This window comes from Calonectris borealis, chromosome 7 (genome assembly GCF_964195595.1).
Source record: "Calonectris borealis chromosome 7, bCalBor7.hap1.2, whole genome shotgun sequence".
Lineage (NCBI taxonomy): Eukaryota > Metazoa > Chordata > Aves > Procellariiformes > Procellariidae > Calonectris > Calonectris borealis.
The window spans coordinates 21,291,831-21,305,176 of NC_134318.1; the positions used below are offsets into that span (position 1 = coordinate 21,291,831).

At 40.9% G+C, this 13,346-nt stretch overlaps 1 protein-coding gene across 1 annotated transcript in view; it reads left to right on the forward strand.

The window, feature by feature from the left end:
• Positions 1 to 13,346, forward strand: part of SORBS1 (sorbin and SH3 domain containing 1) — a 177,383-nt gene that overhangs the window by 35,611 nt on the left and 128,426 nt on the right. The window contains exon 2 of the mRNA XM_075154483.1: positions 10,398 to 10,456. The gene's annotated coding sequence lies outside the window, so the exon portion shown is untranslated. The remainder of the gene's footprint in view (positions 1 to 10,397; positions 10,457 to 13,346) is intronic.

Sequence of the window (13,346 nt, forward strand, 5' to 3'; positions counted from 1 at the left end):
CCCTACTTCTAGGATTTCCACAAATGCAAAACAAAGGGACTGTATTGCCCATAAGAAGGATCTTAGACCTACTTGGACCTTATCCTGCTTTTCATATAGAACTAATATGAAATTACTATAAGGTACAGTTCCATCATTTTTGAAAGCATCCGAGAGTCAGAGAAGGCATAAACTGTGTCTGCTTCGCCACTTAGTTATTCAATATTGCAGCTGGAGATGAGGAGGCCGTATGCAATGTACTGTCCCCGGGTGACACAAAAGATTTCATTTGGCTGAGGCTGCCTCAAGCTGTCACAGGTGTTCTTTCATTTACAATAGCTCCCTTAAAATATAAATGACTGCATTTATTACATCAGCTCTTTTTCCTTCTTTGGAATACCCCGGCTAATGTTACATTACACATAACAAATGCTCTTGCTCCCTTGAGAATTAGTTTAATTACTGATGTAGGTGGGTAAAGGATCTATCATGTCTGAGATGTTAATTTTACCATGCTTTAATTAAGAGGTCAGGTGTGAAAGGCTGCAGAATACCTCCCACTTAAAGATGCTGAATAGAATGGTGGGGGATAGAAGGCACTGATATGATGAGGTTTTTACTGTCTGTAGGAGTATTGACTTTCCTTCTGCATCTCATTACAATGAGGCTGGTATCTGGAAATACATGCCAACTTTTATTTGCTCTTTGTGTTTTCTAACATTAAAGGCTTTTTCCGTCCAGAGTCTTTGAGGCACCAAAACAGCATGTCTCTCCTTTCAAAGGTGATGGTCACTCCTAGGTACCACTAATTTCCATTAGAAATGTCCGGACCATGTCCTCTTGCCCAGTGTGTTTGAAGAACGGGGCTGCAACTGTCCTACGCCCCTATGCTCTGGCAGGGCAACAGGTGCTACCATCTTTGAAGACTCAGTTGTTTCCTCCTCATGTCTCACCGTGAGTGTGGGCAGATTCCTTTCAGCATTTAATCTGAAAGTCTTGGTTCTAGCTAACTCAAAAACCAAGGAAATGGTCTTGGAAAACATTCAGGAAGAAAGCAGCAAAAATGGGCAGGCAGAAGGAAGGTGTGTCTCCTAACAAGATTAGAGAAAACTAGACTATAAGAATGCCTTGCAGCGGGGTGGCTGGGACATCCCTGACTGAGCTTGTTATGTTTGCCCTGGCAGCTGGAGCAGCAATGCTACAGGTAGGAGCAGGTGTTCACTGGCCAACGTTTGAAGGTTTTCTTGAGATTGACCTGTTGCAGTTTTAGAAATACTAAGTGACCAAATAAAGTTGTACTGTTGGTCTCCAAACAGCTGCAAGGACAGTTGATGATTTTTATTAATGTCTTTTTCATCACTTATCGTTTATGTGAATTGCTGATTCATTAAGATGTTCTTGTGATGTGTGATACAAAAAGTTTCTTTTCAGAAACTTTTCTCCTTTCTCATATATTTTCTGTTGCCATTTTCTATTTTCGGTGGTAGTCGCTTCTCTTGCTTTTAAAGGGGAGTAACAGTTCAGCTATGCCACTGCCTTCCTCTGCATCCCTGGAGGAAGACTGGTGTAATACTGGAAAAACACAGAGTTAAATATTAACATGTACTACTGAATGTTCCCACTGAAAAAGTCAGGAACATTTCCAAGCAGTGAAAGCAGACTTTCCTTTCCTGTAGTTAAGTTTTGGTGCTTAACTTTTAAAACTACAGCTTGCTTGGTCATTTTAATGTGGTTAATAGTTAGAAATTGGGAGTCCTCTATTTCTTAAGTGCTCTCACCCAGACTGCTTCCCCTTACCAGGTGATAGACTTAGGGGAAGAATCTCATGTGGTGAATTAGTGCTGAAATGTATAATAAGTTTTTTCAAGGTAAGAGGTTGATTTCTGCCCGCTGCCCCCCCCCCCCCCCCCCCCCCCGTACTTTGGCTTGGAAATAGGAGTTTCATTGCTTGGTCTTTTAGTCAGAAAGGCGATGTTAATAAATGTTGTGATTTGATATTGATGCTACAGTAACTCCTTAAGGCATACTCAGAATTGGGGTTATGAAGACCCATAACTGCCCCCATTTGTATTAGCTGAGGACCTAATTAGCTAAGGCAGCAAATGCGGCATTTTCTTCTGCTGACTTTAAATGTCACCACCAGTGTCTGCTGAGATAAAAAGGTGCACAAAGGAAATGGTTTTGATGAAGAGGAGTCTTTCACTCTTAACAGTTTGATGTATTCAGAACACATTTATTCTGTCTTGCTGGTTGTCTCAGGTGTTGAGACTTCTGCCTCAGTGCATCGGGAATCCCTGCTCAAGGTGTTAAAACTCATCTTTGCAGAGTAGCTCAGATATCAGCTGTGGTGAAGCAGGAGCATTAAAGCCTACGACCTTGAACTGGAAGGGCTAGATCGGTTAATACAATGTTTGTGGGGTGGTATTGCTGAAGCTCCTCTCTGTATATGTAAAAACTGTGCATGATGATAAGGAGTTAATTCTTCAGAAATAAAATTATGGTTTTTGTTTTAATTCCAATTACTTGCATTTGCGCAATAGCATCCCAAAGCAAGAGAGGTCTTGGCATTTGCATGAGGCATGTGCTTCTGCCCACAAACAGCCTGTAAGATAAGTCAATAAAAACAAGCCATGCAAGGCATGAATTGCTTAGAGGTGGAAGAGACCTATTAGGCTATCTAGCCCTCCTGCATGCCAGTGAAGAATTGCTTCAACTGGATTTGCTTTAGAGGACAGATGAATAGCTGAGTAAAACACAGGATCGCATTTTCTGTATGATATGGTGGAAGGCCTTCTATGCTTCAGTTTTTACATTTGCATCTAGCTTTGAACCTCATAAGCAGCAATATCCCAGAGAAATTTTTTCCAGGTTGTTTGATTTAAAGTGTAACAACAGTCTGAAGAGAAACTGTTCTGGTTGCACAGATGTGCAGTTTTGCTTTGTGGGGTGGTTTTTATCTCATCAAAGGAGAACAAGAAGAAAAGGCAAAAATCTGTGAGTATGGCTATGTATGAGAGCGCAAGTGTGTGTGTTTGACAGCGTGAGAGATCTCTCCATGTTGTATCAATTGTGACAATAAAATGGCTGCTCTGCCTGACCGTAGGGAGGGAATTTTACAAAGGCAACACATTGCAAAGAGAACAAAGGCCTCACTGCATTATGGCTGTGTGCGACACACTGTTAACGCTAAAGCAAGCTACCATTTCCTATTAAAGTAGTGTCTCGCATGTTCATGAAACAGAGGCTGTAACGCAAAGTGATTTAGCTCACTGGGAGCTGATGCATCTAGTTCTGGCACGGACGTATGAGGTCTCTGATTAAAAAGGCAGACAAACACATTGGTGTCAGTGTTTTAAGCAGCTTCATCTGGTGACTGGATGGGGAATTGCAGGCATATTTGTTTCATTGCATTAATTTCTTGCATTATTCCCCTTTTGTCTGTTATTGTTTCCTTAACAGTATTTGTATTTGAACAGAAAAAGAGCTCTGTGGTAGATTATGTGCATGCCCCACTTCTTTCCAGGCCTGACATATTTATATATACAAAGAATTATGGAAGAATTAAAGAGAGGACCGAAGAAGCTCAGAAATTCTTTGGAAGAGCTTGTCAGATTTTTAATTAATGGGCATATAGCAGAGGGAGTGAAATCTGTTGCTCCGTACCATAATAGGCAGTGCAGTGCTTCTGCCTCTCTCTGTCATCCTTAACAGATGGATTTATTTTTGGTAATGAGACATTTATCTCCTTTGCATCTATTAAAAGCCAGTTCCAGTGTCAAAAATCGGTTGGAAGTAACGTGAAAAAGTTTAGTGGTGAAATGTGTTTCTTTTGGATTCTTGTCACAGCTCCATCAAATCCTGGGGATCCTTTTTCACTTTATTTTGGTGTATTTTTGCCTTGCTGCAACTTGCATTTCCAGATGATTTAGATGTTGTTCTGATAGCACCAAATAATAGTGTGAATATTTAGATTACGTGAGGAGGCTTAATGGAATTACTTTCAGGGCAATAATTAATATACTGTCGGTGTAAATAATTGTTTTCCAACACTTTTCTGTGTGTGGACCCTTTAGGACTTTTTGTTAGCCCCAGATCCCTGCCTGCCTGACTTAAGCCTATTGAAAGACTTGCTTTTCTTCATGGGCATCCTTGAAGCAGTCCACAGAAAACCATGGGTAAGTGGCAGCCTGGTTCAACTCACATAGTGCCATAGAGGAGTCCGCATAGAAGTAATTGTGGTAAAAGAATGCCGTTAGTCAAAAAATATGGGCTCTGCATGTATTTCTGGTACTGATGCAGTTCAGTTAGGAAAGTATTTTCACACTTGTGGACTGAGTAATTACTGTCATACTTAAGCAGGTCAACAAGCAGACCACTTTCCTTAATCTGTCCATAGAGAAGCTTGTGTGAGCTCTAGATGAATGTAGTGGGGTTTTTGTAGGCATTTGTTTAAAATTCTGTGGGATTTATTAGATGCCTTTTAATAGGTTTTCAAACTGTCCTATAGCATTCTGCAGGTGGGATGTAATTTTCCTAGTGAGATCTGAAGTGCTTGACAACTGGTGAAAAAATAACTGCCTTCTTTTAGGTTTGTAAATAAGATTTCTTTAAAGAAGCTGTCTGGTGCCTCTGTGCGTCTCCATTTTGTTAGCTATAAAAGAGGGGAAATGGCCAGGATATCAGAAGGGCTTACTGATACGAAGTGACCCAGAAAGTTATTCCAGGAAGTTTATTTTCAGGAAGTGTTGAGTATTCATACTTCGAGAACCCTTTAAAGTATTTATGATTTACACCAGACATTCCTTTCAGTCTTGGTTGATACCCATCACAAAGGTGACATAAGACTAAATAGATTGATGTAAGGAATGTATTGACTTTTTAGCAGATAAAGTACTAATTATAAGAACTGCAATGGTCTAGTAACAGAACCACAGATAACAAACGTTGAAAGGTTACTATTCCAGAAGAGTTATGTCATCCAGCTCCATGGATGAAACATCTTTTCCATGGAAGAAATTGCATCCTACATGGAAGGGAATTCTCTTCTGTACTGTACAAATCCTACAATTGTCCTTACCTACCCATTTCCTTTCACTCTTCCGTTCTTGCACAGAAATTGTTCTCTTCATTTGGCTCCTGCTGGAGTCTCTATGTCTATGTACTATAAACAATGCTATCCTTTCTTCCCCCTATCCTCCTACACATGCTTTTGAACAACTCTGGTTGCTAGGATTGCACTCCTCATAAGGCTACAGGGAGGAAAAAAGTGTCCCTTCATCATTAGCTTCCTTTTGCAATCTTCTGTTGTTCTTTGCATTACTTAAGTCATTTTTTCCAAAAGCATGTTTGTTCTAAGACCTTCCAACAGCAGTGCTGCTGCTGTACTCCTTGATGCTTTTCCTGGCTTTTTGTTTAAAAAGGCGTGGAAAGTCAGTGACTAAGTTGGGGAAAATGATACAATTTCATTTTATGCTGTGAGTTAAACCTTCAGTCTCTTGCACAGGGACTACTTTCGTTTGCGATGAAAAGAGACAAGTGCTCCAAAATGGCAGAGGCAGTGACACACTGTTTTGTTCCCTCTCCTTCCTCCCTTCTCCCCCACACTCAGGTTTTACAGACGTGGATGCTGATTCTGTGATGCATCGTGATGCATCACGTACACTGCAGAACTGGGCGTATTTCTCCTTCACAGGAGGTGTGTGGAAAATGACAGCCTTCACATTATTTCAAGTGGCACAGCAGCCATCCTGTGATGTGCCAGACTAATTTTTGCAGGCAAGAATTGACACTGAGTTAGACTATGTGGGCTCTTTGTTTTCTAATAAACATGTGCTTCTGTATAGTGTGAGCACTGATTTTTTTTTTTTTCATTATTATTATTATTTTTTAAATGTGGATCCTGTTTGTCAGCATGCTTGAGTGACAGAGTTCAGCTCTAGAAAGTTTTAGTGCTTATTCTGGGGATCTCACTGTAACCTGTCCCTGGAAGGGTTAAAAAATACAGTCATTCCAGAATCTATGTAAAGCCTTAAGTTTGAAACGCCTTCACAGTGCTCAAAATAGTACAGGATAGTACCAAGTTCTCTAGAGCCCACTGGACCTGTTTCACAAAGCAGGAGCTCATTTTGGAAGAACCTGTGTTCCCATGGGTCTTAAAACTTTGCCTGAGATGTTCAGAGTGAGCTGTTTAATAATAATGCTACAGTTGAATAATCCCTCTCGGTCAAAAGGCCTGGCATGCAGCTACGATGAAGAGTGAAGTTTTGAACAGCCTGGCACAAATCTCTCCATCCCACCAGCCTGGCTGATCCCCCCATTGCCTTTGGCACCCTGTGAGAGTGGGCGCTGCTGAAATCCTGCCTCTGTCGCTGAGCCATGTGCTCTGAGGAAGGAAGGGACAAGAGCCAGGAAGACATGTCGTCCACCTGAAGATACGGTGTGGTTAGAGAGGGGCAGACATTCGGCAGTTGATACTCGCAGTAAATTCAGGACAATATTCCATCAAAATCAAAGAAGAAGAGGGAAATGTTTTTACCCCTTCTGTCACAGAATAGCTCATATTAGGGTACAAAACATCTCTGTTTAAGCTTCCTCCTGGGTTTTGCATCCAGGAGATTGTCTAGATTTGTTGGATACCAGGCAGATTTCTGCCAGGTCTTCTAACTTGTTCCTGCTTAAATGCTTAACAGATATGGCAGAAGTATCGGCTGGGAGGTTGAACAGAATGCAAGTGAAAAGCCAAAAGCTCCTGGGGAACAGTAATTAAGAAGTACTGCAAAGGGTGGTTTGGGAGGAGGCAATGAAGTGGAATAGTTATGAATGAGATTTCTTCATGAGATGCAGGGAAGGTTGCTCAGAATATCTCCTACCTCCAGCAACTTCCAGTATCACAGCATCTTTACTGATGGTATCTAAGATATGTACTTTTGCTGCTCCTACCTGGATATCCAAATATTTCACACTTGTAAGTCATTTAGAAAATTTACTTGAGCTCTAAAATAGGACCTCCGTCAGAACATATGTTCTGTACATTTTGCATACTACTTAATTTAAAAGTTAATAATTCAGATACTGTACTCTCATCTTGCTCAAGCTGTTTGGAAGCTGCATGGCTGCCACCTAAGCAAAAGTTAGACCATTGTGCTTGCCAGAAAGGAAATCTGTGCATATTTTGCCCTCACCAGACCATTTTGCAGGGAGTGGGTGGCATCCTGGGTACTTTCTTCAAGCTGTAAATCAGCAGTTTAAAAGCAGAATTTCATTTTGCTGTTACTGCCTTTCTAGCTGTTAGGAATGTAGTTGCAATGTGTGTCTGATCCTCAGGGATATCCGTAGGAAGCATGTGTTAGTGATTGAACTTAATTGGACTCTCAAAGAATTTCTCCTACATTGCAAACCAATGGAAACAACAGTCCTTTGGCGCTCTGAATTAACATTAGATAAGAATGGTTCATGTCAGAATTACTTACCTAATGGCAACACTTACTATTACTGCTCTTCATAATAATCTTTGTGCCAGTATACTTAGGCATTTTACTGTCTTGTGGTGTATGGAAAGTCCACGGTTTTTCCCTGAGCAATGTTGCTGGGATCAGGATGTATGTATCTCACTTACTGTTCTCAGCCTTTGACTCTACATTCTAGCCAAAAATGTCCAGGACTTTTTTTTTTTTTAAAAAGAGGTCTGACTTTTTGTTTTGTTTTGTTTTGTTTCTGTTTTCAGAGGCATTTATTTGTGAAGTGTGGCTGAGGGTAGGGCACAATTTGAGTCAAAAAGCTTTTGTGCAGGTAAGCAATCCAAGTTTGATACATTACAGGCAACCTGTAGTCAGAATTTGCCCCTCATAAATTAATACAGGGGAAAAAAATAGTAAATTCTTGTGTTTTCCATAACAGCACCAGCATTAGAGCATGAGAAAGTCAGATTATGACTTGAGTGGCTTTGATTGGTCCTGTGGCTAAAAGATAGGTGTTGGGCAGGGGATTTGACCCAGAGTAAGTATAGGATGGAAAAGGAAGATACAGCTGTGCCACTGCTAGTATGCCTCTCTTTTTTCTTTACTAGAGTTCCTCTATAGGGATGTCAGCGCATCATAGCACCCAAATTGGGTAGAATAGTGTTACTCTTCCTGCTTTACAGACAGTAAGTGAGAAATTAAGAGCTGAATGATACAGGAAGACAGACAGCCGGGCTAGGCATGCAGGCAAAATGTCTTTGCTGGTGGAAGGGACTTTAGGGTATCAATGGTACCACATGATATCTGACTGGTATACCCCACAGTGTTATGGCATGGTTATGGGTTGCATTATCCAGTGTGGTGGGCTTGATCTATTGACTCTTGAGGAAAATGAGGCTCAGAACCTGAGGAGATGGGGAGAAGAGGGATGGAGGTGTTCCTAGACCTCTAGTCCTTACTTCTGGGTTTAAGTAGCTGGTGAGGTGGGTTGCTTTCTGAGAGGGAGAAAGAGGTAGGAAAGTTGATGGGAATTTTACTTACTCCCCAGAACAGTATTGTGGGGAAGGAAAAATTCCTCACTGACTGGAATACCCACAAGAACATATCAACATGTGCATAAATCTTGTGACTGAGAAAGGAACAATAGGATAGAAAAGCGGTGGTCTGCTGTGCTTCTAGTGTAGAGCAGCTCCCCAGAAGGGCTTCTACTGCACAGGACGATGGACTAATATTTGATGTGAGGAGTTACCTGTCAGTGTAGGCAGGAGCCTTTCCTGGTGACAGAAGGTGTGTTGGAGAGATGATGGTTTTTTTCCCGTCCTGCTTCAGAACTACAGCTATCCTGACTCACATGTAAAACTTCCAGGATGAGAATGGGAAGTTTGGTCATGATCTATCCAGCTGAATGAATACTTTTCATCCTATAGTGCCCTTTCACTGGGGAGAAGGTGGTGTCTTTTCCCCATCCAGAGGTACCTACTGATCTACCATTTAAGAAGCAAACAAAGAAGCAGGGAGGAACTTTTCAGTTTCGAATAGCACCTTCTTCTGTATTGAGAACAGGCAGCTTTTCACTTCACTGCCTACACAGAAGGCATAAATGTTCCCTTATCAGGATCCAGATACAATGATGATGCAAAACTGTGAGCTCTACCTGTCCTGAGGCTCTGTAGCATGGGGTGAAAGGCAGCTTGGAGCATGGACCCTGCTTGTATCGTTCACAGTGGACTTGGAGAGTTGAATTTTGCCACTTGCTGGTATTTCTAATAATTTGTCCTTGGTGGCAGCAGTAGAGAATGAATTTCCCTGCTGCTATCGCCTACTCTTGAAAACATGTAGAGAAGTGCCTGTTGCAGGTGGGGAGATTGGCACTATATGGCCTTAATGAGTTGAGAAAAACCTAGATTTAACCTTGAGCAGAGATCCTGAAACCAGATCTTCTACAGGGCTTAGATCTCATTGAAATACTCTAAATAGCTTTTGCAGATCTGTCTGTCTGGGCAGCTCTGCTCTCAATTGATTCTTAGGGAGACCTGCAGGAAGAGACAGGCAAAGGCCAACCTCTTTGGGCAGGAGGAGGCACTTCCCTGAAAGACTGCAAGATGGAGAAGCAGCAGCATAATGTCCACAGGAGGGAACTGGCTGTGTGGCACACCCACTGTATCCCTACATATAGGTATCCACAGGCTGTGTCCTTGGCAAGTAGGAAGACACCTGACTAAATAGTGATGGCCACAGTTGTAAAGCAGACTTCTCTGTGCATGAGAACTTTTGTCCTAGTCCTGACTCATGCGTAACTTTGTATTAAACACAACATAATAAGAGTAGTGTTAGAACATTTGTATACATCAATCAAGCTGCCATTTATGTGACAAGCTAGGAGAATTTAACTATTTACCAACTTCCATAGTATTTTTAGAATGTCTAGAACACTCTTGAAAAATTTCAAAGATGATGAGTAGAAGTTATTCTGTATGAGTTGCATATGGTGTTTTCATATTTGGATCTATTTTAACCTGTTATGGAATCCAGTACCTTCTTGTCACCAAGTGAGCCTGTGTGTGATGTATTAGATCAAAACATATTCCTGTCTCCAAATGCTAACAGCAGCACATTCAGTTCTCTGGATTTCAGCGGCTAAAGTGGGTGTTGCAGGAAGTTTGGCACTCTTTCTCTCTACAGAATAATAAAAACAGATGATGTTGCCTTGGGTTTCATATAGACACGGAGGCTCTTGCCTCATAAAAGCTGATTCATGGACAAATGGTGACTCTTAGCTTTAAAAAATAACAATGCTAATCGAAGTAGATAGAGTAGAAATAATTGTCAAATTTTTCTAGCAGACCCCAGGGTGGTGGTTTCTTTTATTTTAGACTGAGAAAACATTTTATAGTTCTTTTCTCTAACAGCTGCATTAGATTATTGTATGTTATAATACTTACTGCTTTTTTTCTTTTCCAGGAGGAGTCCAGAACATACCTGTAGAGCTGTGGCTTCTCTTTCTCCAAGCTCTGCCAAAGGTATGTACTTTATGCACTGTTACTCTCCCCAGTATTCATCTCAAATGCAGTATGGAAACTTTCAGAAAAGTGAGTTTCAAAGCTTTTGACAGAAGATGACTACTTCCTTGATTTTTGAATGCAATGTTTTAAACACAATACAAAGGTCTTCCCCAGAAAGTTGCATTCAGTCGGAACTAAACTTGAGAATTCAGGTTAATGCATACAACAGTAACCATCCTGCTTGTACTGACTGCTGCATGTGATGTTCAAGGTTGGCCTGCCTGGTAATAGATAAACCCTTGGTTTCAGAGGCTCCAGACCAAGAACAGAGCTATTTAATAGCAGGTCTACACTGACTTCAAAATCATGGCCAGTGTCTGTTAATGAATATGATTCCCTAAGGTTATACCCTCACTCAGTTATCACTCCTGGGCAAATAACATGGCATAATGGAAGCACTGTGTCCTTCTCTTGCCAAGTCTGTGAGTCTTCCTAGCTCTCTCTAAGAAGGTCTTGTTTTCTAATTAAGCACTGAATCAAGGTTGTACTGCTCCTCTTCAGCAGCTTGGTACCTGAAGCAGTTTTACCAGGAGAATTGCCTGATGTAGAGAAAGTGCTTTCAGCAGATGTGTAAAATTTTGACCTAAAAATAGGATAGTAAATATCCTATAGTAAATAAGAACCTGATGTTCAAAGATTCAAAGCTGTCCCTGCTGCCTAGTTTGTTGTATAACTTGGAAGAACTGAAATAGCTTTTGTGGCAATAATTGTTAACATATGATTGCAGAGTTGAGAATAAAGAATAATGTTTTTCTATAAACATTACTGTAAAAGCCCATAATATAGCATGATATTTCTATGTTTTTTCTGAACTAATGCAAAGAACTACAGAATCATAGAATCATAGAATAGTTTGGGTTGGAAGGGACCTTTAAAGGTCATCTAGTCAAAACCCCCGGCAATGAGCAGGGTCATCTTCAACTAGATCAGGTTGCTCAGAGCCCCGTCCAACCTGACCTTGAATGTTTCCAGGGATGGAGCATCTACCACCTCTCTGGGCAACCTGTGCCAGTGTTTCACCACCCTCATTGTAAAAAATTTCTTCTTTATATCTAGTCTAAATCTACCCGCTTTTAGTTTAAAACCATTATCCCTTGTCCTCTGTGGCCTAGTGATTAATTTCTATATAATTCTACATAATTCTATAGGACACTGCAAAATTCCTGGGTAAAATTCAGTGTTTTCTAATGAACTCTACATGTCAGCTTGACAGTGTCTGCCTGGTAGCAGAGACTGCAAGGTATGATGAGGAACAGTGAGACTGATTTTTTTGTTTCTTGTTTTTTTCTTCCTTTTGAGCAGAGGGTGGGAAGTGGTTCCTTTGAACCATCACAGCACTTAAGCTTTGACTACTGCAATTTGTACTCCCCACTGTACATTTTAAACACGGACACCCCTACCTTCTAGTTGGAGCTGATGGTGCACCACGTTCTCAAAGAGCCATGGGCAGGGAAGATGCTGGTTCTCTCTTTCAGTGTCCCAGGAACCGTGAACATTTTCTAGTTCTGCATTTGGAAAGCCAGCTATTCCCTGACCCTGTGTGAACTCACCAATGCTTTTCTCCTTCCATAGGCCCCTCTTTTCAGTGTGGAAGAAAGAACTGAGAATGATTCAGAATTAATTTACGCAAAGTTTTCCCAAGTAATTCTCAGCCACCCATGGGTTTTCCTGGAAGACTGGTATACAATAGGCCTTTGTCTCCAAATGGATTTATTTATTATTTTTGAATCTAAATGCCTAGCTTGACCCCAATCTTAAAGGGCTTTTTAGTCCCCGAGGCTTAGCAGTTCATCCTTGAAACCTTTTGAAGATGTGACTCTTCTGTGAATATACAAGGTGTCATAAATCTGTTCAGTACTAGAATGAATGCAAATTATTCTAATTATATCTGAGTCAGAGCTTGTTACATTTTAAAGGAACTAGAGACAAAGCAAAATGGCTATGAAAGAAGTTTTATGGTTTCTACAGAAATATATATTTTTTAATTAGTCTATTTTAATTGGTCTGGATTCCTTGACAAAACCAGTGCATGTGGAGGAGGGGCATACTCTCAGCGACAGGTTTGTGGTTCCTACAAGGTGTGAGCTCTGAATTGGTCATGTAAGATTAGTTGCTCAGTTAACTATTCTTCTGATGTTTGTGTACTTGAAACCGTGTTGTTTAGAGGCAAAATAAAACAACAAACAGATCTCCATCTTCTCTTTGCTTCAAATTAGTTTGCATTAAGCATGAAGGCATTGTACCACTTGTCCAGCTGGTAATACAACAGTTGTTTTAATTTGAAAATAATGTTGCTCAAACAATGAGGACTTCACCAAGAGGTTTACATTCTTCTGCTTAAAAGTGTGTGGTTTTTTGCTGGTCTCTGATCAGGTAGAATAAGTGTGGTTTTAACAGCCTGTTCAAAGGTCCCCTCCCCGTTTTAGTTTGATTCTACTAAGTAGTTCGGCCTTGTGGAACACAGCTTTCATGTGAAAATCCTCTCACATGTGAGCTCTGATATTTGATGAGCTGAAAAGTTCATGAAAATGGTTATATCTTCAGCGGAAGTGTTCTTGACACCAGTTACAATAGGTAGAGAGCTGCGGCCAGGTTTTGGTGTTTTTTTTTCTCAAGAGCTGAGCACTTGCAACTGAGTGGGAACTTCTGTAAAGGGTTCAGCTTCCAGTCATATGGGGGCAGATTTTCAGAAGTGTTTCTGTTCTGATCTTTCTGAAAGTCTTTGTCTCTAACTCGTTTCACTAAGTAGCCTTGCTCCTCCCTGCCCCCCTTCAGAACTGTAATACTTCTCACTTGATAAATGGTGCACACCTTTCCTCCCACAGAGATATTCATTTACACCAAATCC